This window comes from Cylas formicarius, unplaced genomic scaffold (genome assembly GCF_029955315.1).
Source record: "Cylas formicarius isolate icCylForm1 unplaced genomic scaffold, icCylForm1.1 PGA_scaffold_4__25_contigs__length_36172078, whole genome shotgun sequence".
In the NCBI taxonomy this organism is placed as follows: domain Eukaryota; kingdom Metazoa; phylum Arthropoda; class Insecta; order Coleoptera; family Brentidae; genus Cylas; species Cylas formicarius.
In genome coordinates this window covers 17,172,922-17,199,198 of record NW_026844334.1, presented here as the reverse complement: position 1 = coordinate 17,199,198, position 26,277 = coordinate 17,172,922, and the positions used below count along the sequence as shown (strand labels likewise).

Here is a 26,277-nt window from a genome sequence, read left to right as displayed (position 1 = left end):
TTTATTGCTTTCAACTAGGCACTATATATAATAGCTTATGAAAATTGCAGGTATTTACCAGGTGGGTATAAGTACCTAGTTGTAACATGTCTATAATTGTCAACAATTCAACAAGCAACGTCAAAATCTGTAAAACATTCTCTAAACCTTATTTGGATGATTTTTTAGTATTTTGGTTTGGTTTAAAATTTCTTTAATTAACAGGTAGACTTAAATACTCGAGAGATAGGCGCGTATAAAATACAATGGGCATTGAAGAAATATTTTCAAGCATTCCGTGAGAAAAAATTCCTACGAAATACCGAATATATTTGCTCTGATCGTTTTCCATGAAAAAATTTAATTTTGCGAATACACGAGCGAATAGAGCGCAGCGGAGCTGACGCTGTTCCAGCATTCTTTCATAGTTATTTCAAATTTGCCCGATTTTAATTATGTTTTGCTAATCTTAGCGCATCCACTATCAACCACCCCATTCTGAACATCTGCCCCGGAGCTTATAATTTCACGTGACCGGTTTTCAGTTTTGATCAGATAATGACATGGCCCATCATAAATTAGATTTTATCTGGTCCGAAAGGTGATCGAGATGCTACGCGTATACGGCTTAGTCTTTAGAGCGGCTCCTTGTTAGTAGGTAGTTTCCGATCTTAATAAGGGGTAACAACTTTGGGGGTAATTTATAGCGGTCGATCTATTAACAGCCTGATTTCAATCGCGATGCCACTATTCTTATAGCTCTTTTTTCGAGTCGCCATTGTTTTTAATTAAAATGTGGTGGGCAGTCGCTTATAACGTATTGTTTGCTATTTACTTCTTTATCTTTCCATCTTCTTAATCGAGCCTTAGTCAATGATACAAACATTTCTCAACACTAGAATGAGTTGAAAGAATGACAACCGCATTGTTATTTCTAGTTAGAAAATGATTAGCCTTAAAGTGGTGGGAAGCCCAACCAGTCAAGCATCCACTAGACAGATGAAAAGTGACTCTACGTATAGACATATATACATACCTATAAGTTGCGTCACCTATTAAGAATTTTAGCAAATATTGAAGGTCTATCTAAAAGCTTCTTTCTTTGTGTTATTTACATTACATTTTTTCTAAAAATTTTTTAAGACACTTTTTCTTGATTTAGATTAGAAAATTTGGATTCTGGATTATTTTTAGTAGGATGAGACATAGACATAGAAGATTTATTTTAGAGAACAATCGAAAACTTTTTTAAGCTGTCAGAGGAATATGTCCAGCCGTTGTAACCGGTTCAAAATTGACTTCTCTCTCTTCTACTCCCTACTCTAAAATACCCAAATATTCATCGGTAAAACGTTCGAAAAGTCCCTCTTACCTACTCTTGTAAGCCATTTCGATCGTTTCAGGCACTTTAGGCACTGGTTGGGAGGACGCGATTGAAAGGGTTCTCGTAGATTTTAGGCACCGAACATAATTTTTGTAAAAACCTTGTAATAAAAATAATTAGGTAAGGAAACTTGTAAAACGCAAAATTTAAAATGAAAAAATGGAATATATATATATATATATATATATATATATATATATATATATATATATATATATATATATATATATATATATATATATATATATATATATATATATATATTACACAAGTATTTCGTCAGGGGTTAGGTAAAAGTTTTTATCTTAGAATCAGGGTTCAGCAACCTCAACCTTCTTCTGGCATTCTCGAGCATCACGGATATTTCTAATAAATGAGGTCTACACCCAAAACGAATTGCAGAGGATAGCGAATTTTTCTTTTTATTCCGCGCGATTTAGATTTCCTCTCACGCTTGCCATCCCGGAGGTGGGGGGTCACGGAACCCCTACTCCCCGTTCTTTTTCCATGCGTTTGTAACACGAGCGCGGCATTTTTATGAGATTTAAGCGTTTACTTTTAGCGATCGATTAGGAAATTAGAGGCGATATACTCTGCTCGAAACATCCTCGGCAAAGGGTGTTTTATTTTTTGCGTGATCGGTCCGTCCAAAGGGGCCTCGTCCTTTTTATTGAAAAATTTATTCGAGACCGCTTTTACGTTCCGGACGGATTTTAGATATTTATTCTGCCATTATTGCGACGTTAAGCTAGATGCAGTGATATATTAAGCTTTGTGCACGCAGCCAATATTGAATAAGTTTTATATATAGCTTAGATATATTATTATTATTATGCATTATTATTTGTCCGAAATTTTTTGTTGAACACAATTGTTGCCTATGCTTTCGCTTGTCAACGTGATAAGACAATGGGAATTTTATGGTTACTGTTGTGGTCTTTTCAGAGAACCAACATCTAGTCCCAGTGTCAAATCGCGTTGGCCATTGCTATTTTTGTTTACATCGTAGAGACAAAATACAACTTGTCTCCTTTGACAAAATGGATTTCCAAATGTGTAGTTGATTCTTGGAGAAAATATTCGTATGTTTTATCAAATCGAAACCTACTTAAGTTACATCTAAATCGAAATAAGCGCCAATAATAAGGTATTGCTTGCATTGGCACCACACCATGTTTCCAATTTTGAAAGTTAGAATGTGCGATAAAGTGAAGTAAGCTTTAACAGTATAATGTAAAATGTTATCTAAAGCTCACAAGCCTGTTCAAGATTAGTTTGTTTCAATCGCTGTTTTAAATTTTGGGTTGTATGTAACTAACCGAATAACATACCTATAATAATATATCTAGATTTATTGGTATTTATTGATTTCGGGCAATAAACAACATACGCGTAAAGCAAATCGTTTGCTAAATTGTAGGTGCATTAGCTATGATTGTTTCGGACACCTTTTTTTTTCCTTCACCAACAAAGTTTATTAAAATGATTGCCTTTAGTTATGTTTTATCAAAATCAACTTTACAAATTCCAGATTTCGACTTTGTCGGTAGAATAATAAGTGCTTCCAAATTTTATTATTTCATATTTCCAAATTTCGTGTAGCTCCTACATATTTCCTCACATTTTCCTTGTATATCGTGGTGTTTACTAATATTGCCTCAGCATTTCCATAGAGGTAAGGTTAATATTTCCCAAGTGGTTTCCTCTTCTATGAAAATATGGGTGACATAGTGGAAGGCGCGGTCACAATTCTGCATATAAAATGCATATAAAGTAAGAAGTAAAAATTTAAATCTACGAATTAGAATTTTTTCCAGTGGATCCCTAAATTGAGAAATGTTTTTTGGCAGTTCATTCATAATCCCGGAACAAAGTATATAAACTCGGTCACACTGTATATGTGTAATAAAGGCGGACCCTAATCTCGTCAGCGAAGTAGAAGGTCACCGTCAAGTAAAAGACGATTTATAATATCGGACGGGACTCCGATCTCCGTTTTATAGGGTTGTTCCGAGTTCCCCGGCAGACAGTATATCGTCGTGTGGCTTTTTGCCTCGCCGTCACACCGAAACAAAGAATTATGTGCCGCGCTCAATAACCGGAAGGGAATGGCGTTTTTTGTAATGTATCGCCTTTTCGGAGGATCGACTTCGTTAGAGCCATGCCGTTTGTATCGAGAGGGGGCAGCAAAACGGGGGAAGAAAGCAACAAAAAGAAACGCCATCCGACGTTTCCACTGTCAACATTTGTTTTAGTGGATGTCGTTCCTTTTAACCACTATTTCGGCCATAGAACGGAAAATATCCGATAAAATGATAAAAAGCATTACTCCCAAGTCAATTCATTTTTGTCTGGGACAAGTTTTCCAACTTCTTCGACGTTATCTATTTATTTGAGCGGTATTCATATAACGTTATATAAATTGAAATACGACCTGCAGTACCAATTTCAATAATCTTCTTGTTTTCATTAGGTTCCCGTCTTTTCGAAAGTGCTTAACTTCTTTTTGGATTTTGCTCATATTATCAACTTGCACTTTGTAGAATCAAAAAACTGTTCTCCACTCTTAAAGATCAGAAATCATATCAACAAAGGGATAAAATAGTTATTAACGGTAGGAAATAGATCTGCACTTGATTTATAAATAGAATATAACTAAGGTGATCAATTGTAAGACTTCTGAATTTCATGGCCAGATAAGCAAATCATAACAAGCTTAAAAACTGACGGATGACATAACGAACGGCTATCCACCTCTTATTTGTGAATGGAGAATGAAAATATATTGGTTCTTCGACACCAAACTATCTCAAAAACACCTAAAAATTAGGAAATGTTAAAGTTAATAAAATAATAAAAACGATGGATCAACTCAAGAGGCAAATTACCAATCAAAATTTCGGATTTTCCAGATTTTCCCGATTTTGAAAAACACTTTTTAGGTCATGTGGAAAAATTTTGTGTTCCGTCGTAATTAAAAAGTATTAAGTAAAAGCAATATATAAAAAAATACACTTAAAACTTCTTTTCAAAAAGTGGGAAAGAGTATTGTCATTGTTTTTTGAAAATTTTGTTTCTTGATTTTTTTGCAGGTTTAATTAAGTTTTTTTTCCATTCATTGTTTAACACAATTTTCATGATAATTCATAATTTTCTGTCGCTAAAAAAATTACAATCAATTTTGTGCCTTATAATCTGAAAAATGGAAATATTTTTCAAAAAATGCAAATTAAACATATTATCTAGTCTCCCAAACAGTTATTTCATCTCATATTGATTTCCTTTAGAATAATTTGTTTATTATTTTAGATATAATTTATGAGTTCACCGAGATTTCACGGCTTTCATAGATAACAAGATGTCACAGATTTCACGGACTTGACAGAGCTGGTATACCAGATTTCACGCTCGATTTACCCTTCGAATTCACACATAGCGTAATTCATGAATTGGTTTACTACCAAAAACTGCTCCACTGTTGGCCATATTGTTGCCAGTCAATGTTTCGGGAAATTCTTAATACAACCATATGTTGAAATATCTTGAAAAATGCTTGGCATATTTTGCGTTTTTATTGCTGATGGTACTAGGGCCTTAAGTACCTACTTGAAATTTGTACACAAAGGTGCCGCTTGAGCAAACTTAGAAAACTGAGTAAACATTTGATGGTCACCTCAACCACACACGATATATTTGCCAGAAATAAACCCACAGTGCACACACATTTCCGACCCCAGCGAATTGTAACCTAAACAGGAACCTAACGAATTCGACAATGGATTGACAATAAATAATGTCATAGGCAATTACCTCGTGGTCCCTTCGCATTCTCAATAACTTAATCGCATCTGTCGTCTTGAAAAGAGCGCAGGTAAAGGAAAAAACGTTCCCGGACCATCCGGTTGCCTTTGACCGTGCACCCAACAACAAACGCACAATTTGCGCTATCAAGCCAGGTGAACTCGACCGTACGTACAACTTAGACATACAAAAGCGTCCCTTGAAAATAGTGTCTTTGATGTCTCGAAAGCAGCTCGATCTCTGCGGTCGTCGTTGTCCCATTACCCACTTTATTGTCGCCGGTAATGCGTATGGATGGGATCGTGGATAAAAAAACCTGTCCCCGGGCATGAGAGGACGACAATGCGCTTGGCCATTATTTAATTTATTTTCTTGTCGTTGCGACAGGACTGCTCTGATTCGAGTCGATCAATGCGTGCTAACTGGGATTTCGATACGGCGGCATCAACGACACGCGGTCTGTTTCCGGGTTCCGGGTGGCGGACTGAGCCAGCGATGCAGTTGATGGCGTTAGGCCAACGGCAATCGGATTTACGGACTCTGTAGATCAGTCAGAAAAAGTAGACGTAAAAACTCGAGACGTCAAATAAAATCCATCAAAATAAATAAGAACTAAAAGTTCAGATTTTCACGAAATTATATATTATGACATGACAATTGTTTTGACAACACCGTGTCTTTATCAAATGTTGATGCCTGCCTTAGACTAGCGTATAGAGAGGTGGATCACCGTTTTTCTGAACACATTTCTCATACACTCTAATTGTATGATGTCTGGCATTTAGTAACGTTGCCGGATTGTCTTTTAACTGATTGATTGCCTCTGAAATCTTTTGCCCAAGTTCCATGACATTATTACAAGGATTTTTGTGCGTGTGATTTTTTATGTGTTCCCAAATGAAAAAATCTATTAAGCCGTGGCTGTTAGCTGGCCAATCCATAGTTCCGCCGTTCCCTATCGAATCCCTTTGATATTCCATGTTAAGAAAATTGTTAACTTGGACCGTCTTGCTGCCGTATAATCAGCGCTAATATATTTAGGGCTGAATCTTCTAGATATTTTTCTGTTTGGTGCTCTAAGAGTTGCAAATAATGATCTCCAGTTAACTTTTGATCTATAAATATCGGATCCAAAATATGCCCATCTTTGACACCATCCCATTAATTGACATTAATTGATTGGTAGCCCTGGGTTTTTATTTCGTATATTTATCTAGGATTATTTTGTCTATTACAACCCTTTATTGTAGTGAACGAACTTTCATCTGTCCATAAAATATTTTGTCTCTTCATATACTCTAGTAATAGAGGAAAATGGATGTGCTTCGTAGAATCGTAATATGTTTGCCTTATTTTCTTCATTTAAAACATCATGATTCCGGCATAGCTCTTTAGCATTTAATATGTTACCGTTTTCAACAAATTTCCTTGCCAGCCTTGGAAATATCTGTCTTGAAGCTGCTCGGCGTCTAATATTATTATTCAGAAAGTATTCTTGAAGCATATCACTCCTTTCACGGATGGCAAATTCGCAAAAAACCATTTTAACAATAATAACTTGGACAATAATTCAACCATCAATGTTGTTTACTAAGATGTCAAACATGTTTTCATTTGTCAGTCAGTGTACCATTTGAAATTATAAAAAGCTGTCCTATTTTTGACGATTTGTCAAAAGCTATAAAGTGTTACATTATTGTAATCGAAATTTCTATGAAACATATATAATATACAGGGTGTTCCCTTAAAAAAAAAGATGTACGCTTATATGTCAAAAAACTGATAGTGTTTTGTTTTATACGTGACTTGGAAAAAACGTAGCTACTAACCCTACATTTTGTTTTTTGTTTACCTTGATCTCTCTAAAAACAAAAAAGTTACAGCCGATTAAAATGTTATAAGATAAAAAAAAAGAAAGGAAAAATAATGTTGGTCTACAGAACGTTTCTATTCTGTAAAAAATCCTATCGCAAATTTTTCATTTAATACAAGTCTATTTGGATCTTCTTTCCCGTTGGGTTCCACTATATTGTAATTCATTTGGATAGAACATATACCGGCAATTTTGTACCTGCAGTTGGACGATTTCTCTCACAAACACCTCGGGAGATTTTTTGATGCGAATTCGATTTCGTTTGTAATGTAAACAATCATAGGTTATTCCGACGGAACACTCGGTACATTGAGTGCATCCTTCAACCCGTATTTGAGCAGCACTCGGGCTTCAATCGTTATACGATATTGAAAGTAGAAACATATAAGCACATCCGAACCAACAATATGCCGTTCTTAACGTTCCTAGACGCTGTATTTGCTCAGGCTCGCATTTCTCAGCTTGTATGTGTGCCTACACTCCAAATCGGGATTCCGCCGGACGTGTTTACTCTCTACTCCGACCGTATACGTTGTCCAAAAAAAAATTGTCAAACGATATCGCATGGCAGGCTTAAATAGAAATTTATGCCCCTTTTGTACGATTCAGATTGTCGCGAGCGAAACGGAATCCGTCCTACCTTTGAGTCACAATGGGTATGGGACTCGTCTTGACGACGACGGTGGCACCCGATGTCGACGGAACAATAAAACACAAGGGACGCTGGTAATTCTAGAGCTGGGGATCGCATAATACGCTGCGGAATCGCCGGGCGGGGACATTTCTTTTTGTCGCTTGACGTTCACGTTTAAACTAACAGGGAAACGTCTTTATGTCCTACACCGAATGTGGAATTAGGGCTCACTTAGCTTATTTGCATTTTTTTCCAACTGCTGTTTTCCCTCAAACACCTTTTGGAAAATAAAAAATAACGAAGCCGAACGATCAGTTTAATCCTGGCAAGACTCGAGGGTTTACGGTTAACAACTGACGTCTTTATCGAGAGGTAAATGAGTAAATGAGTAAATGTTAGTACGCGTCTGTTGCTTTTAAGCTGAGGTAAGAGTTCCTCTGAGGCGAGAGGAATTTTAAACCTCATCAGCACTCGGAAACAATAGTTACGCTTTAATAAACTTAGGGTGAGCTTGATTAACCAGTTATCTTGCCATTTGCCATTTTTTTTTAAATAACAATGCTGTAATTTACATAAGCGTTATATGTTCTGGTTTGATTAAGAGCGACAAAACATTTAAAAGTGGTAAAAGATTGAAAATAAAAGTTGACCTGGAATCCTGAAAGGCACCGGTTTCAAATCGGAGTCATTTTAAAATTCGAAAATGGTACCGCGCGGTACCGATTATCCCCCGCTTCCTGCGCGGCAAAGAACCCCATCCTTAATGTGTTTCGTGCTGCACCTACTAATTTTCGATAATTGCTGGGTTCTGGCGCGCTACGAGAATCCAAACAAGGCATCGTATATCATTCTGAGGTGCTCGTCAGACGATCCGAACAGCCAATTTTCTCGTTAGCGATTTTGGACGAACCGAGCAGCTTAAAAGAACAGATGAGAATACAAGGAGGAATAAAAACATTAGACTAGTCTTGCCGCCGTTAGCACACCGGGCAGCATTGGTCTTAATCAACGATATTGTATACAAAAGAGACCAGGCAAGTCAATCCCGGTCTTCATAAAAATTAACAATCAAAACCGCATATCTCTGAAATCTTTGAAGTGATTTCATAAATACAAATTTGTGTTTCAAAATATTGCACAATAATAAAAAAAAATAAACACAGCAAAATAAAAATAATAGCAGGTCCAATCGACGGAAGTCTAGTAGATGGTCAGCAGTATAAGGGCAATTATTTTCATCAATATTAACTGAAATATTTTTAATTATAGCTTTAAAAATGTAAGCCAAACTACCAAATGTAACCAAAATGTATTCATATTTTTATAATCTTTCTGTTTTCTTTAATATAATTCAAGAGTCAAGAGTGTTGTATTGATGTTGTGTTTATCTCAACGATAAATACGATAAAAACTGTGGGTGATATTTTTTAATAACATCGTAACATATGAACTTTTTCTTTCCATATTTTGCTAAGAGGAATCTTTATTAGCCTTTTGTCACTTCGAACCACATTTTTTTTTAATAATGGCCATTAATATTCATTAGAATTCTAATAATTTTTTCTTAAGATGTTTTGTTCTTACTTATGATTATTGCACTTTTGTTATATTGTTGGTGGTATGTTGTGCCTTTTTGCCAAAAGACTTCTTACTGCAATGATATTTTTCATGAGCAGTAGTTAAATGATAAGCATGTTACAATTATTAACATAAAGTCAATGCAATGTAATGTAATGTGTAATGCTTTTCTTTACAAAGTTGTAAATTGCCTTGTAGATTCTTCTTTTTGTAAGGGGTGTTTTTTTTCGATGTATAGAACTTTAAGTTGCAATAAAACAACCATGGATTATTCGATTGACATGAATTTTATTTTTCCGAAAGGTAATCTTGTGACATTACATTTTAAATATGATTTCTGGCATATGACCGCCACGGCTGGCGCAGATATAGTCCAATCTAGACGTCCAATTTTCGATGACTTTTTCCAACATTTGTGGCTTTACGCTTTACATAGCCCCACAGAAAGTAGTCTAGCGGTGTTAAATCACAAGATCTTGGAGGCCAATTCACAGGTCCAAAACGTGAAATTAGGCGGTCACCAAACGTGTCTTTCAATAAATCGATTGTGGCACGAGCTGTGTGACATGTTGCGCCGTCTTGTTGAAACCACATCTCCTGGACATCATGGTTATTCAATTCAGGAATGAAAGAGTTAGTAATCATAGCTCTATACCGATCACCATTGACTGTAACGTTCTGACCATCATCGTTTTTGAAGAAGTACGGACCAATGATTCCACCAGCCCATAAAGAACACCAAACAGTCAGCTTTTCTGGATGTAACAGTGTTTCGACATACACTTCGCTCCAAATGCGGCAGTTTTGTTTGTTGACGTAGTCATTCAACCAGAAGTGCGCTTCATCGCTAAACAAAATTCACTTATGAAAATCGGGAACAACGGCAATCTCGTTTTGGGCCCATTCGACGAATCTACGACTTACTTGATGATTGTTTGGCTTCAATTCTTGCACGAGTTGGATTTTGTAAGCATGTAAACCCAGATCCTACCGCAAAAATCTTCCATAAAGTGGATGGACACAGATCCAATTCCTGTGCTCGATGGTGGATGGACTCATTCGGGTCTTCCTCAATGCTACGCTCTACAGCAGCAATAGCTTCTTCTGTATGCATCGTACGGCGTCTGTGGGGATGCGAGTTATCAGTAAGAGTAAACGTGGTGCGAAAACGTTCCATGGTTAATCGAATTAACTGCTCTGATGGACGATTTTGTCGACGATAAAATGGACGTAGTGCGCGATACGTATTCCGCACAAAACCATTATTTTCGAAATAAAATTGCACTAGTCATGATGAATTGCCAAACCAAACTGAGAATAAATCACTTGACAGCTGTTAAATCGGTCGCCATCTTGAACAGTAATGCCAACTTAAAGTTCTATACATAGAAAAAAAACACCCATTATAAATAACTTGAGCTTTAAAGCAAATCCATGTCAGGTGCGAACGAGACTAACTTTTCTATTGAGTGATTTAGATCGAATTATTTTCCTTACTTACTCTCCTAAAATAAGGTGTGCTCGGACTTATAAATAATTGTGTTTTTCAAAACGGAATGTTTAAGTCTTAGTTTATTCAAAACAAACGGATATAAATCTAACCTTTGCTTTCATTGCAGAGGTAAGAAATGTATTGCTCACATTTTATATAGCAAGAAGTGTACTCACTTTCGCGATTTTGTGCCATTCTGTAATTAGGTCGCTATGTTTGCCTGTTGAATGGCCTGTAAAATATAAATAAATAAATAAATAAATAGATGATCATATGGGTACTACTTTCAACTAACGATCGAAATCTTATTAGTTAAAGCAACACTCTATTTGAGCTTCAATTTGGATCTGCCTCGTAGGCGAGACTGTTAGTCATACATGTTGAACCGCTTCGACTCGGGTATAATTATCAAAAAAGAAATTACCATATAACAACTCATAATTGCTTTTGTCGTTACGCTTTCCGACGCGTATTTAAATCTTTATTCACAGTTTGTTGAAGGCCCAAGCGTTTACTTTCGGCCTAAACGTATAATTAGCCTCAGCAGTTAAGCAAGTTGGAGGTTTGGTATAAAATCCTCATCCATAATTGCGAATATCATCCTAATAAGTGTTGCTGCATTTATGTATTGTATAAAATTTATTTAATTCAGTTAAATTAACGATTATATTATAAAAATCATTAGTGATAAAAAAGATATCTGTACGAAAAGTCCGTAAGAGTAAATAGCAATAACGTAAGAAAATTATATTGATTTAAGGGTAGTTTTTTTAGTTGGTTTTATTTAGTAAAAAAATTATACTGCTGATGTTCAAGTACGTGGTATAACCTCAAATCTCATATGCACAATCAAATCGCTAACGATGTCTAATGCCCATTGGGTTTAAAGTATAGGGAACGATCGGATACTCAAAACTTGGAACCAAAACGCCATGAGATTCAGGATCTGGAAAATATACCAATTTAATGAATCTCATTCGTGACAATCTTTAATTTATTCAAGAAGCTTTTCATGTTTACATATAGATCACATTACAATGAATTTAATACGAATTAAAATCGAAGGCCTTACTTAATTTTCAATGCATTAAGTTTCCATTTTCATATAAAATATGGAATTATATGTTGGGTATTCATCAAGGTTCATCATTAGTATTTTTAAGTGGCCAAAGAGTATCCCCACACACCCTAAAACTGCATGGACGCTGTTTTGGATTTCTGGGTGTTTGGACAGTCCTTTTCTTATATTTCTTGTTCTATCATTTTATCACAAATTCTGACTTCTACACATGTCAAACATAATATTTATGAACTTACCTGAAGGTAAAACTCCACTTTTTTGAAATTCCACTCTACTATCGCGTCGTCAGTGCATCAAAAGTTTCCAGGGTAATAGAGAGTGAATGACATAATTTGATGAATGACCTGTGTGGTCTCCTTTACATTTAATGCGATTTGCATCAAGCGAAACATTGAGAGCAGTAAGAAACTCGTCATACGGGTTGTTAATTCCGAACACCTCGTCTCGTGTCACGTAACGTCCAGACCAATACCATTACGTTGAAATATAAGATTACGGCCAGCATCGATATACATCCGCGGCAATTAAGTTTAAAATGGCGCGAACACCACCTCTTAAATTATTTAAAATACGCGATAAATCGTAGGGTTATCGACAATCTGGGCCAGCCAGGCAGAGAACAATGGACCAAGGTTCTTACAATGGTCCCTGAGAGAGAGAGAGAACAAAGCGCGGCGGCGGTGATATTTGCGCGAGAGCTACTTCGAATTTATTACAATAGGCCACATAAATGGGATCGGATAGAGAGCAGGATTGCGGCGAAGATTTCGAACTTCTCTGCGAGAGTTTGGTTTACGGTTTTTAGTTATAATAAAGCGGAATCCTGAGATCGCTTTTGTGTGTAAACGGGACTCGACGGGATTGTGGTGTTTGTGTCTGGTCATGTTCGGGTTGCGAGGGGTTATTACATGTACGGGATCAATAACGGAACTCAAAACCGACTAAGAACTTGTTTTCGGCTGTTATTTTGACATAATTTAAATGTTTTCTTACCTCTAAATCTCAGGGTCGTGAAAAAGAAAAGCATTAATGAATTAAGTTTAAAAATTATTAGTGATGCAAGACAATGCCCAGGCAAGCTCACTAACAAGAAAAATTAGAATGTAAAACATTACTAAATAGAAGCCCAAGTTGGTCGGTTGGTCCCCGTCTACGTGATTCAAAAAAGTAATCTTATCAAGTTTCCAACCCGAAAATGAAATATCACGAACAATATTCTATTTCCTACAAATTCCTACTTGGGCAAGGGATACAATAATAAATAGTCTAAACTGAGCAAAAAGGTATTTAAAGTATTTACCCGGAGGTAGGTGTGAGTGCATCAAATCTCACTTTCAAGTTTTGGGGGTGCAAAAAAATTATTACTATTACTATGAATTATTAATGATTCATATCTATAAATGAAGAATATAAGTTCCGCTCTCTGGTATTCCGATGAAAGAAGAAACCATGGGGAGGTTAGTTAGAAAACGGAACAAGGAAAAAAAACCTAAAATAAAATCGGAATAAATTGAGGAACACGAATTAGTTGTCAAAATGCTTCCAAAAACTAACTTATCTCGATTCGAGGGTTTTCTGGAAATGACAATTCTTTTTCAAAATCCCTCGTTGAGGGAAGATTCCATTCTATACTCCATGTAGATCCAAAAGTAAGGGAAATCACAAATTAGTGGCCAATTTACATATAGTACTACTACAGAAATCGGTCACACAAAAGAAAACCTGTCCCCAAGTTTCACTAGCGAGCGTACAAAATGCCAGACGGTTAGACAACCAGTTTTATTAACATGCTAAACGGGCACAACAAATTGTAGGGAAAACACCACTCTTACCAACCTAGTAGACGGTACGCCACCAGTATATCGAACTAAAGAACTGTATCTGTGGTGGTGGCCGTGTGGCCCGTGACCAAGAATCGAGGTTTGAATATTAACTTACAAGATTCGATTTCAGGATTGAGGTGTGTTGTAAAATATTTATAATAAACATTATGTAACGCATAAATGCTCCTAAAATGTTAAAAAGAACCAAAAATCTGCATCCAGCATATGCATGGGTCAAGCACATCGGTATTTCCCTTGTAATCATGATTTGATGCTGTATTCTCGTTAAAATTGGCAATTTCCTCATGTTCCTGATTATAACCTAGAACTAAATGATTGCGCTTCACGCGGACATCAAGTGGCGTGTAAAAGCAAAACATGAATAAGTACTTAAGTAAGACTGCAGTGTCTTTTTAAATATGAAATATGCAGTTATGATTTTAGAATAATTTTTACCTTAAATTTGAATTGCATACCTATGTGAACATTTATAAAAAAAAACGAAATGCCAAACTAGTAATTTGAACTTTGTACGCGGAAATTTTGCAGTTTCCGCACAATGTGGTGTTAAAACACGTTGACTTATTAAGATTAGTTTTGATACAAGGAAGGAATACTGTCACCCTTGGGCTCAGACAGGCTCGTGTCCTTACGGCAAAGGTTGCAAGTATCCCTCCCTCCCCTAAAGATCTCATTTTCATATACACAACTGCATTTAGAAACACATCAGTGTCGAAAGATTCACATGACGCTCCGTTTAGGAAAATATGTATTATACTAATCGGTATAAATCTTTCTCAAAAAATCCACATTCATTCGCGACCCCAGTAGCAATTTTTAATCAATGTGTGCGACTAGGAATAGCTCAAAATTATTGGGCCCTTTATTTTACCGAACCGATTAGAAGGTAACCCTCGTAAAATTATATACCGGTAATACATCATTTAAACCTTATATTCCACGGAAATTGGGTTCTTCGGGGCGGATTTACTTCTTGGTCACCCGGATCTCATGGCTTAAGTTGGTACAAAGTTGGTATATTCAACTGCTGCTTAGTTTTCAAACTAGCAAAAAAGCGCCCCAAGTATACATACGAAGTGTGTTAAAAGAGTAAGACGACTTTTAAGTTTTATAAAAAAGTTTTTATTATTTTCTTTAGAACAGGAAAGAGGCGCAGGGGGCCATATCCGGTGAATAAGGTGGCTGAGGCATGTTTGTGGTTTTGTCTTTACCCAAAAAGTTAGACACAAGCAACGATGAGTGAAAATTCTTTCTTCCATTTTTTTTGACAGCAGAAAATGGCCGAGCACACAAAACACGTCTAACCTTACCCTTTGAACACACCTCGTACACCGCATTGCTTGCATTTCTAAAGCTGATTTATCGGGAAGTGGCAAATACATACAGTTTCTTTACAAGTATGCCCTATACAGATTTAAAGAATTACATTTTTACATTAAAATCCCTTATTAGGACAATTGTTGTTTAATGTTTCCATCAACAGAGCAATTTGTGTTGTGTGTATTTGAAACCGCTAAGCTTTTCCTTTCATTTTAAACACTCTGATGAATCCATCCAGCCTCTGTAACGGCACGAACGATACCAACCGAACTGTTTTTTAATTTTTAATACCAATATAAACCATACAAGCCAAACATGAAACTCGTCAAAAAGCAACGCCGCAAGTTTCAAAGATAATATAATGTTGCTGAAAAGTTTCGAAAAAGGCTTATTATTGAACTGATTAACAAAATGATGTACTTGCGTTTTGATTTTCTTCTTCGAGTGCTTTTTCCATTATACAAACAATTACGAATAGGGAAAAGAAGAAAACTTCCTAATTTTAATATAGTATGTTCACAAATAGTCTAATATTAACTGTTACATTCCATTTCCAAAGCAAGGAAAATTCTAACCGAGAATGCACCGCACCAACTGAACAATGCATCTCCTTTGAGCAAAATACATTTGCGAAAATGTTTAAGGCGTTCGGCTATGCGGCTGCGTACGCACCATAAGACGAAAATCAAATGAGAGTGAAACATCTGCTATCAAAAAAAATATATTTTTCAGAATCTTACACTATCCGCTAATATCGACATAATACAACATTGAATAATTGGTAGTACTATCTCGTGTAATCCGCGAGTAATATCCATGCAAGTATTCTAGATAACGGAAGTTCCGCAGTGCAGTATTAAACTTATGCCATTAGACGCGTTATTATATTTAAATCTCGGATTTAACGATATGCCTACATACGGGTTACCGTTTAGATAAATATCGTTAACGATTATAACGAGATTTCCTGGCCGTATAGCGTGTATACCTGAAACGAGTATTTCACGACAATGGGCATTTAGCTAATCTCGCAAAAAAAAGTCCAGCGTTATTCGCGACAGTGCCGTTTAATAAAAGAACAATCGGTCGAATGACGTTCTAATTAAACTTGGTTCTAATTTGGGTTTCCGAATTGATTTAAATTATTCACAACTCCGGAATTTAATATCGAACTTTCAATTGAAAATGTTGGAAATTAATCATGCGATTTAAACCACAAATAGATCACCGATAATTATGCGGGATTTGTTTTGATTTGATGGCCGATATAAACCGCAAGTAACATGACCTCAACCTAGTCTTTATGATTTAAGCATTGAAGATAGAGGTGTCAGTCAAGTCACATACAGTCATTTGTACATATGAAATTCAGATAAAACTTCCCTACAAAGCTTTCCACAATCTTTTTATTGATTTTTCTTTTCTCCCTGTAGGATTGCTTTCTCTTCTACTTATCGCATTATTTTATCACTTGTTGATTCAGGTCTATCACATAATTTTCTATATTTACACTTGTGGATTTAGTAGGTGGTGTAACTATTTTAAAAGTTCTTGTCTACAACAGCAATCAACTTTTGGATACTTATTGTGGGTAAATAAAAATTGACAAAAAGAGATTAGTAAAATGATGAAATAATTTTGATAAAAATTTAATTGTCATTCTTGAGCATTTTAGAAAATTGCTCTCTACATCCTCTGTTTATAGGTAGACTTCTTCTGGATTTCTCCCTCGTTGGGTATTGACCTCTTCTTGCTGTTATATAACACATTAAAATAGTAATCATCCATAAAGTATCTTTGTCTCTCGAAGCCTGGGCGAGAGACCGGGCCGCGGGGGGCTGGAGAGTTGCTCCGGGAATGAGGCAGGCGAGGCTTATGATGGATGGGCCCGCCCTTCCTCGCACCAGGGAGCTGCTTAGACTGACCAGGAGGGAGTGTAGAGCACTAACAGGGGCCTACACAGGACATTGCAGGCTTAGGAGGCATCTCTGCTTGCTGGGCATTGGAGACGACCCGGAGTGTAGGTGGTGCATGGAAGGGGAGGAGACCCCGTATCATCTGCTCACCGAGTGCCCTGCCTTGACATGGGCAAGGAGTCTTCGGAACGGCCCTGATCGATCCGGACTCAGTGCACGGTATTGGGCTAAAGGAGTTGCTGACCTTCTACAGGAGGGGCGGCATTCTGGACGCCCTCTAGAGCGGCCTGGGGGCACAACGGACCCATCTGGTGGCCTAAGTGCTTGGACGCCCGCGAAGGCGCCCCCCTTTAATACCAATACCAATACCAATACCAAAGTATCTTTGTTATTTATCTTAATTCCTTAACAAAAACACAACAAATGTTCCTTAATGCGAATAGCTAAAAAATGCCAATAAGACTATTTTAATGGAGATATTGCTCTTATTAATTTGTGGATAAATATGAGAGATAAGAACAAAAATTGGGAATTAAGATAATGTTTATTCACGATACAAAAAATAGACAATTGTTTTTTCTTCCATTTCGCTGTGGCCTGAAATTTAACTTTTAGACATATCTTGTATCATATTTTCTCAATTGTTTTACTAAAGCGGGGTCGGCAGTTTTGTGTGCTTTATTGTACCCACGCATATATGTGTGTCAGCTGTGGTGCGTAGGATTTAAAATATAAGGGACTGGTGGGGGAGGAGGGTGAGGTTGGCCATTGTCTTTCGCAGGGGGAAGTGAAAGTTTGTTATATCGTCTATGCCGCATAAAAAATAAAATGCGAAACATTTTCGTACAATATTTGGTTGTAGCTTTTTCACAACTCAGCATTTATTTCAGATTTCCGAACAATCTTATGCTAGTCCTTAAAAAGGTACACGACATTAAAAGTAAAATTTTATTCTACAAAAATTACCATAAAAATTTGCCACGACAAATCCTTTGCTACATCGATACATTCTCCTTTCATATAATATTCTGATTCATAGTGAGACCTGTTTCTCTATAGCGTAAAAATGAAGTTATGAAACACCCTGTAAATATAAATAATCCAAACAACTTTGAAGTTTACGGGCTATGATTTAGTACCGTAGGGCAGGTCTGCCCTAGGAGATAAGAAAATATTGTTTACGAGGTCATGGAACATAAATGCTGGAAAAGCCGCAAAGTTGCGTCTTTGATCCGTGCTTTTGATGGGGTATAGACAAAGGACCGCCCCGAGCTTTGGGTGCCTTTGGCCATACGTGTGTTGTTTCAATTTTGCGGCATAACCGAGAAATTATCTGGGACCGGACTTTTAACTATGCCGTGTTACTAACCAATTACGTAGCAATGGCTTGGGGGCTCTTTGGAAATTATACTCTCTCTGTGGTAACCTCAGCGGTTAGGGGCAGATGGGTACCTACTTTGTGTAGTTCATTGGTACAGAAGGCTTTCTTCATCATGCTTTAATATCACACAAAAATGCGTGGTATATTTTAGACTTGAATTTTAACTTTTACCATTTCTGCATAAATACAGGGGTGGGCATAAGTCACCTGGCAGCCTTCAAAAAAGTTAGTCATTGTTAGATCGTAATTTTCGACGGAAATGGCAGAAAAGTTCAAGCTATTGAAGAGACTTTTAGAAAAAGGTCGCCGGATACACAGTTTTCAAACCGCAGACGGACTTATGTCTACATCTGTAGTACATCTGGTTTGCGATGCTCGTTTCTATTGAAATTATTGATTTTGATAAAAAGTAGTATTCAATTTCCATGAAATTTTTATTTTATTTTGTGATCGTTATCTGAGTTTTTTTAGAAAAGAATTTATGTGCTACGTATACTAATATAATAATTATAGAATAGCTAATATCAACTATCAACAAATGTAATCGTATCAGATCCATTAACTATTAATTCTAGCTAAAAAACTACTTTATAATAAACTAACACATTCACAATGAAGGGCACTATGCAGATAAAAGTTTCAAATTTCTGGAAACCGTTTAGAATAATCAATGTTTGCTGCTGTCAATATTCTGTAGATACTCTCTAGACTAATAGCAAGTCTGTAAATTTTGCAGTTATGATGATGTAGTTTCGTATGAAATATAAAAGCTCATTTCGTCTGTGCAAAAAAATACGATTCGGCGCTGTGTGGTATAAGTAAGACTGGGAAAGTGCGGAAAAATCTCAAAATATCCGAATTGAAGATCGCAGAATTTCGCTGAATTTTTGACAGCCAAATAAATACAAGTGATTAATGTCGGGTTTCGGTTTCGACAAAATTTGTCACACAAATCTTTTTGTTTAATGCATTTTAATGAACTTATGGTCATTACAAAGAACTTTTCCTAGGTTATCACTCGGTAAAAATGTTTTAAGAAAAGCACGCAACGATATTTTTTAAGTCGATATATAGCTAAATAAAGGCCCAACCAAAACTAACTATAACTAACTGAAAACCGCATCTCAATGTCTTTATCTTAGCCTAAAATTTAATTAAAAGGAATTTAAAAAAAAAGCTCTCCTGCCATTTTTTTTTAAATTTCTACAATCATTTATCCATCCATAAGAAAGTTCATGTAAACGTAGGTGCGAAAATCCTGTGTCACAGGCTTTATGCCTGCAGTAACACTGGTAGTGACCATTTTCATAATTTTTTTGAAAATACGTTTTGTCAATTTTTCTGATTTCACGAGTTAATAAATGAAAACAACTCAAGATTCAAAAAAATTATACTGGATTATTCAAAATAAATTATAAAAATTGGGAAAAAGTCAATGGCGTATATTTTTTTGACAACAATAATCGTTAAAATTCCCCCTGGAGCTGCACTGGACACAGTATTTTTCTAGTTAATGCAAAATCAATAGTTTATTATTATAAACGACGTTCCTAAATTTAAAAAAAAAAACGCATTTTTAAAAATAAAACTTTTTTTTTCTGGCATTTTCGCATGTTTTTTGGGTCTGACAGCTTAGCAACTGGAACACCAAAACCATAAAGTAATTTATCGACTTTTTACAAAGTTCCTTAAGAATCAGCTCAAATTTAAAATACATATTTATCACATTTAAGTAAAGTTGGGATCTGCTCTTCGTTTCTCTGGAGGGTGCTTCGTCGAAATAAAATAATAATTAAAAACGAGGCCTAAATCGTTTCGCCTCGGAGGCAAATATTATTTCCTTTTCCCGACATGGCAGCCGCCAAGGGGAAATTTAAGTACGGAGCTCGTTTCGTTTCGAAATATGTTTTAGGAGTTGTTGTTCATTTCTCTTTAATTCGTCTTTTGTCGGATCCGCGTAATTAGCTAAATAAGACCGGAAACGCCAGAAAGAAAATTTAATTGTGATACGGAGGGATGAAACATTTAATTGGTTTTCCTTTTTGTTAAGTAATAATCTGCTGCAGGGTTTATTTTTGTGAGAGTATTGTTAAAAAGTACCAAGGCAGTTTAAAAATTACATTTTAAGGCGGAAAATGTAGGAAGGGCTATTTTTCCTGTCCCGCAGGTGAGGCGCGGAGACAAAAGAGTTTCGCCGAGAGAACTTTTTTCTCCCTGGGAAATTGAATACATTTTTAATTTTCTCTCGAGACGGTAGTCCCGCGTAGTCCGGATTTATTTTCTTTTTTTTCCGGTCGGAAATTCGTTAGTCGTTAATTTCATAATGTAATTTTTATACATTTTATATGCTTGTTTATAACTATGGTAAAGATTTAATGAAAGCATATACTTCTTTGTCCAACAAATTTTCTACGAAATGCTTTCCAGAAAATCACTCCTATTGAATTTGTTACACTCGAATACATGTTTCGACAAAACTTAGCAACTAAGCATCGAAAACAAGTAGTTTTTCGATATGTATTTCAGAGTTTTCATTATTCCCAAAACAGTCTGAAGGTCTTATTTAATTATCTGCGGAATTTAATATTAGTTAGTTTCCATAAATTTTATTTTAATTGAAAGTCATCTTAGAGTTTCGATCTTTTCCAAAATAGTAGGAAGATATTAATTAAAACCACGGATTTTAATGATATTAGTTAGTTTTGGCAACAGTTGATTTAACTAGGTGCCTACCAAAAGATCTGGTTAAAATATTTCTTTTTTTTTTTCAATTATTGAGTTCCGACTTCAAAGTCTTAGTTTTTTCAAACGTTTCGCACGTTTCACTAAGGTGAAAAATTAGCTCTTGAGATCCATCCTTTTGTGCGGGCTCCGTCCGTAGAATTTGAATGAAATTTGAAACTAAAGCAATGCGAGGTAGAGAAACATTTCCTTTTCTGGCCTGCTAAGGTTAAGTTTTGTGTGTGTTTCCCACACCGATCTCTTGGAAAAACGCAAGTTTAAGGTCACCAGAAGTGATAGGAATGTTTATATTTTCTTTATCAAAGTTGATGAAAATAAAAAACACAACACTATCGGAAAAAGTTTATTTAATTTTATATTATATTATATGTTAAAGTTTATGTGCAAAATCATAGCAACAACCTGTTCAAAATGTTTCTGTTGATGCAAAACAATCACCAGACTGTTTATTTGCAGGTGTTTATAGAGAAACATATAATTGGGGACTGACCAAGATATCTGCGCTCATTTGCTAACTGCGAGATGAGATAACTTAAAGACTAATTTTAGTATGTGTGATGTACGATCTTAAATCCTTATCAACACACCGTTTTGACAACAGGCTGTCATGTTCAGATACGAGGGTGCTTAAATCATCGTTTCTTTCTTTTAAAATGGTATGTCATCAGCATATTCCATACATTTTGATTAAACGAATTTATTTAGGTTCACTGTATAAATAAAAATTCCACCAGACCAGGAATCTCCGTCAATCCACTGATGGCATACTTTCAATTCAGAATTTTTCTCATAATAATTTACGGCTCCGCAAACATGTAAGGAAAGGTTAACTTATGGATTAAAAATAGTTTTCTGATGCTTATCTTATCCTGCTATGATTAACTCTATTATTAGTAGTCTTATAATTCTCGCGCGAGTCAGTTATATCGACTTAACAGTTTATTTCATATTGGGTGTCATATATGCAGTGAACTCGTCCTAAATCCTGGTCCTTCCAGTAATACAGCCAATATCCATTGTCTGAGGAAAGTTTTATTTAGGAGGCAGATAGGCAATGATGATTCTCTTCTGTGTCATACACGTTAATACTAATGTAATTATATTATTCCTCGATAAATGGGTAAACCGTATGTTAACGGATACTTTGTGAAATTATTTTTTGTTTTTTTTGTATGTCTATCCTTCCTTTGACTATTGTTAACGGCAATAATATTTGGTGTGTCGAATATCTATTGACAACAGGTGATTATGTTTCTGTTTGGGTTGTTCAGCGCCCTGTTCTTGGCTGATCAGTGCCAAAAAAATATGGTTGCCCACTTTGGCCATTTTATAGCATAGTGACCAATTTGACGATATTGGATATCAAACTACCGTCGCATGCGTAGGGTGCTTAGAGAGAAAAATCTTGGTGCTGCAGCCATCAGTGTTGCTGAAGATCATGATTTGTCCATTCATCGTCATTCGCAGAAGCTGAGATTGTATTATTTCACTATGTGAAATATATGTTCTTTGCTCAAAATAAACGAGCTCATCTGGTTAACATATTGTAATTTTGTGGGTGAATGTCAAATCTCTTGTTTATGCTGATCAATTAGCAGCGGGGAAAAAATGTTAAATACAAGAGTTGTTAAAAAATAGTAAGCTGTTTGCAAGTTATATTTTTATATATTTTTAATGGTACATCCTGTATAATATACGCTTAATAAAATCCCCTAAAAATTCTGCACATTTCTTGTATAATGTTATGTCCTATACCTAAATTCAATGGTTTTTGAGATATATCCGCTTTTAAGATAAAAGCAACATTCAAAAATAAAATAATATTCTAGAAATTATAAATTATATTTTAGGTGGTCGTGAAGTAGGTCGTCACCAAAAAACAAAATCTCTGTTTATTACTGATAGTGACAGTAATCAGATACACATTTAACGAAACTTACTTTATTTTTCTTCTAAAATGCCTTAAGGAGAAAAACAATTAATTTTGGAAACGTCTGTTAAAGAAAATATAAGGGCTAAATTGCCTAAAAGGCGTGTGCTGTCCAAAAAACATTTTTTATATAAGGATCATTTCCTTTAATTTTTTCCAACATTGTATACCTAAACTCAACCTATTTTTCTCAATACCTTGGCGTTAATTTTGTGGTGGGCCTAATTTTGAATGCCTTGTATTCTGCTTTTTTTTGGAGTGGTTTGAATCTTCCCGTACGATGTATTTTTTTGATCAATAAAATCTTCTTTCCGATATTTTTCTATGGAAATATTGGAATTTTCTTCAACTTTTAGGAAAGTCCTTAAATCGCTAACTTGATTTCTTTCTGGCTAGGCTGGATGTTTGTTAAAAATTTTCATCGATTCTATGAAAGTTTTTTTTTGTTTGAAACGTGCATTCGGGAGTTAATTTAGCCCTCTCATTTTAACAAACATTTCCAAAATTAATTGTTTTTCTCTTTCAGAATAAAGCATGTTATAATAAAAAGTTTTTTGATGACAACCCACTTCACAGCCACCAAAAACTATCGGATTTAGGGGTTTAGGGGATTTTATTAAGCGTATAACATACAGGGTGTTCCACTAAAAATGTATATAACTTTTATATGAGGACGATTTCTGCAGCAACCTGTATATATAAAAATATATCTTAGAAATAGCTTACAATTTTTTGAACAACTTTTGTATTTGACGTTTTTCCCCAAACATTAAACAAAAAAGATCAAAAATAGATTATCACCCGGTATATGCTATTTCGGCGATTTTTTTAAGAAGTTAGATTATTAGCTTATTACTATTTGTATTGTTGTTTTCTTTTTTATCACCACGTTCCAATGTCAGTTTAGATCGAGTTCACTGACTATAATAATACTAATAATTCAACAGATATCTGTGAAACGCATCATTGAATTGAATTGAATACTAATAATTGTAGTTGCCGAAAATTTTTCTATGAAAATAACACATGCCTTGGACCATGAAAATCCAATTGTGAGAAATCCAGAGTCGATACTCAATGTTACAAAAAAAAAATCAATTCCGACGACAATTGCAAAAATTCAAATTTTGAAGGGACGTTTCCGAATTAAATCTACGATCCTTTAGGAGTTGCGAAATGTCGATATTCAATTACGCCACGTTGATATCCATTTGTTTAACCGAAAGACATCGGAAGCGTTTACTAAATCAAGCGAAAAAATCATCCCGAGCCTCCCGACATCGATCCATCCCGATAGCATTATTAAAATCCCGGAAAATTTGAAAGGAACATTTTTACCCCTCGACCGAAAGTTTCGACCCATTAGGCGGATTTGATATTCCGTTTGAAAATAGCGCCTAATCGTTTCCGCCAAAGGGGACCTTCTGTAAAATTCCGTTAAGGAACTCGCGTCTTTGACGTCGAATGATTACTTGGACCCGATACCTTTCACCTAAGAATAATACGCCAGGGAGGATTAGGCCTATTCCAGATAAGCGTAACTTTATTCAATTCGATGACGAGCGAGTTTTACCTCTTTCGCTTCCATTCGGATAGATTAAATTTCGGAAAACGGGGATAATTAGATCCCGCGCTGACGACGATGATGGCGACGAGCTTTACTCTAAAACTTCATAATTATATACCTTCTTATTCTTATCTTACGATTTTCGTTGGGCGTTTTCGTCAAGTTGCCCGACGACCCGACGAAGTTGTTGTTCCTGCCAAAATTTATCATCTCATCGCGAGCCTGCGAAATTACTTCCGTTTTTCAAATTCGTTTTCAAACTTCGAGTTTGCTAATTGTGTTTCGGGAGGAGAAATGAAGGATTTATTCTACGATAGCAATAACTGGACACCTAGGAAGATTATTCGCGGAAAAGTTAGATTTCTTTTTGTTACCTCCTCTTTGGTGGAAAAACTTTATTTTATCATCCTTCACACTACTTCGTTTATTAACCTCCCAATTTTTTTTATTATTTTATTATATTAGTTTTGTTAGTTTATTATTATTTATATTACCATATCAGATTTTCACGCGTAAAGCAAGTTTTAATGGGTTGATAGGAACAAAATATTCCTACATTTATGCTGTTTGTAGATTTCAAAGAAGCATATGATAATATGAACAGTAACACTCCAAAAAGAGATACTGCAGTATAGTATAAAGGGAGGCAAAGTAATACCTTTAATATGGGCAAAAGATTAAGACAAGGGGGCCCACTACCAACAAAGAACCTTGTCAAATTTGACGCTGAAGGAACTAATGAGAATATGTGGGATCAACAGACAAGGCACATCGTTCCATAATTGCCACCAATCTTTTTTGTGTCCACTGACCGAAATAATTTTAAAAATACAATGAAATTTACATTTATTTATTTATATTTATTTATTGTAACATTTTATGCTACGGTGATCATTATTTGTAGTAAAAAAAAGTATTTTATGCTGCTCACAACGTCACTATAACGTAGTTTAAGTATGGTACCAAGACTCACCAACACCAGTCTGTCCAAATATGCACTGTCAAAGGAAGAATCTCCAGTGTTGTCGAGTTTATCCCATACATACCTACTAAAACAATCGTTACGTTATAAATCTCCATATTGAGTAAGGTTAATATCTGTCGTTCTAATATATGCATACGGTATATAGTCACTGAATTAGGCGCTATGTTTCATTTTTTTCATCCCGTCCCTTATTCTGGCCTAATGTGGCCACACCGATTTCGAAAGGCCGTTGACGTGTCTGTTGAATCTCTGGGTCATCTCTGTGGGATTGGTCTTCTTGGAGCTCTACTTCCATTTTTTAGATTTGGGGTTTTGAGATGGTCGAAATCGAGTGATGTCCATTGTTTTCCTACCGAGGTACTGATCTTCTATATTGCGCTTAGTTTTGACGAAGGTCACGCGTACCTGTTGTAAGCATCCATGTGCCTTAAGCATTCTGGTAAGTTTTAATTCATTTATATCTTGAGCATCCGTGCTATTTTCGCTTTTTTCTTTTCAGTAGAGGCTCCCGTATGAGAAATTTGATTTTCCTTTGTAATTATATCTAATAGATTGGAAGACAGGTGCCCTTATTAATAAGGTATAACCTCTTTTTCAGAATTTCTCGAGCTATAAGCGCAATGCAATATAAAACAAGCATTGTCTAATATTTTCCGTTATCTAGGGTTTCATGGGTGGGCCAAGACTTTCAAGACTATTCAGCTACCATCATTAAGGCCAAATCTATTCATTCAAATGGGGTTCACTTATAGTTATTTCCATCTCTATGT

General features: G+C 35.7%; 1 protein-coding gene across 1 annotated transcript in view; it reads left to right on the top strand.

Annotated features, from left to right (window-relative positions):
* The window catches only part of LOC132700854 (toll-like receptor 6), a 46,662-nt gene that overhangs the window by 4,552 nt on the left and 15,833 nt on the right, over positions 1–26,277 (top strand). The window lies entirely within an intron of this gene.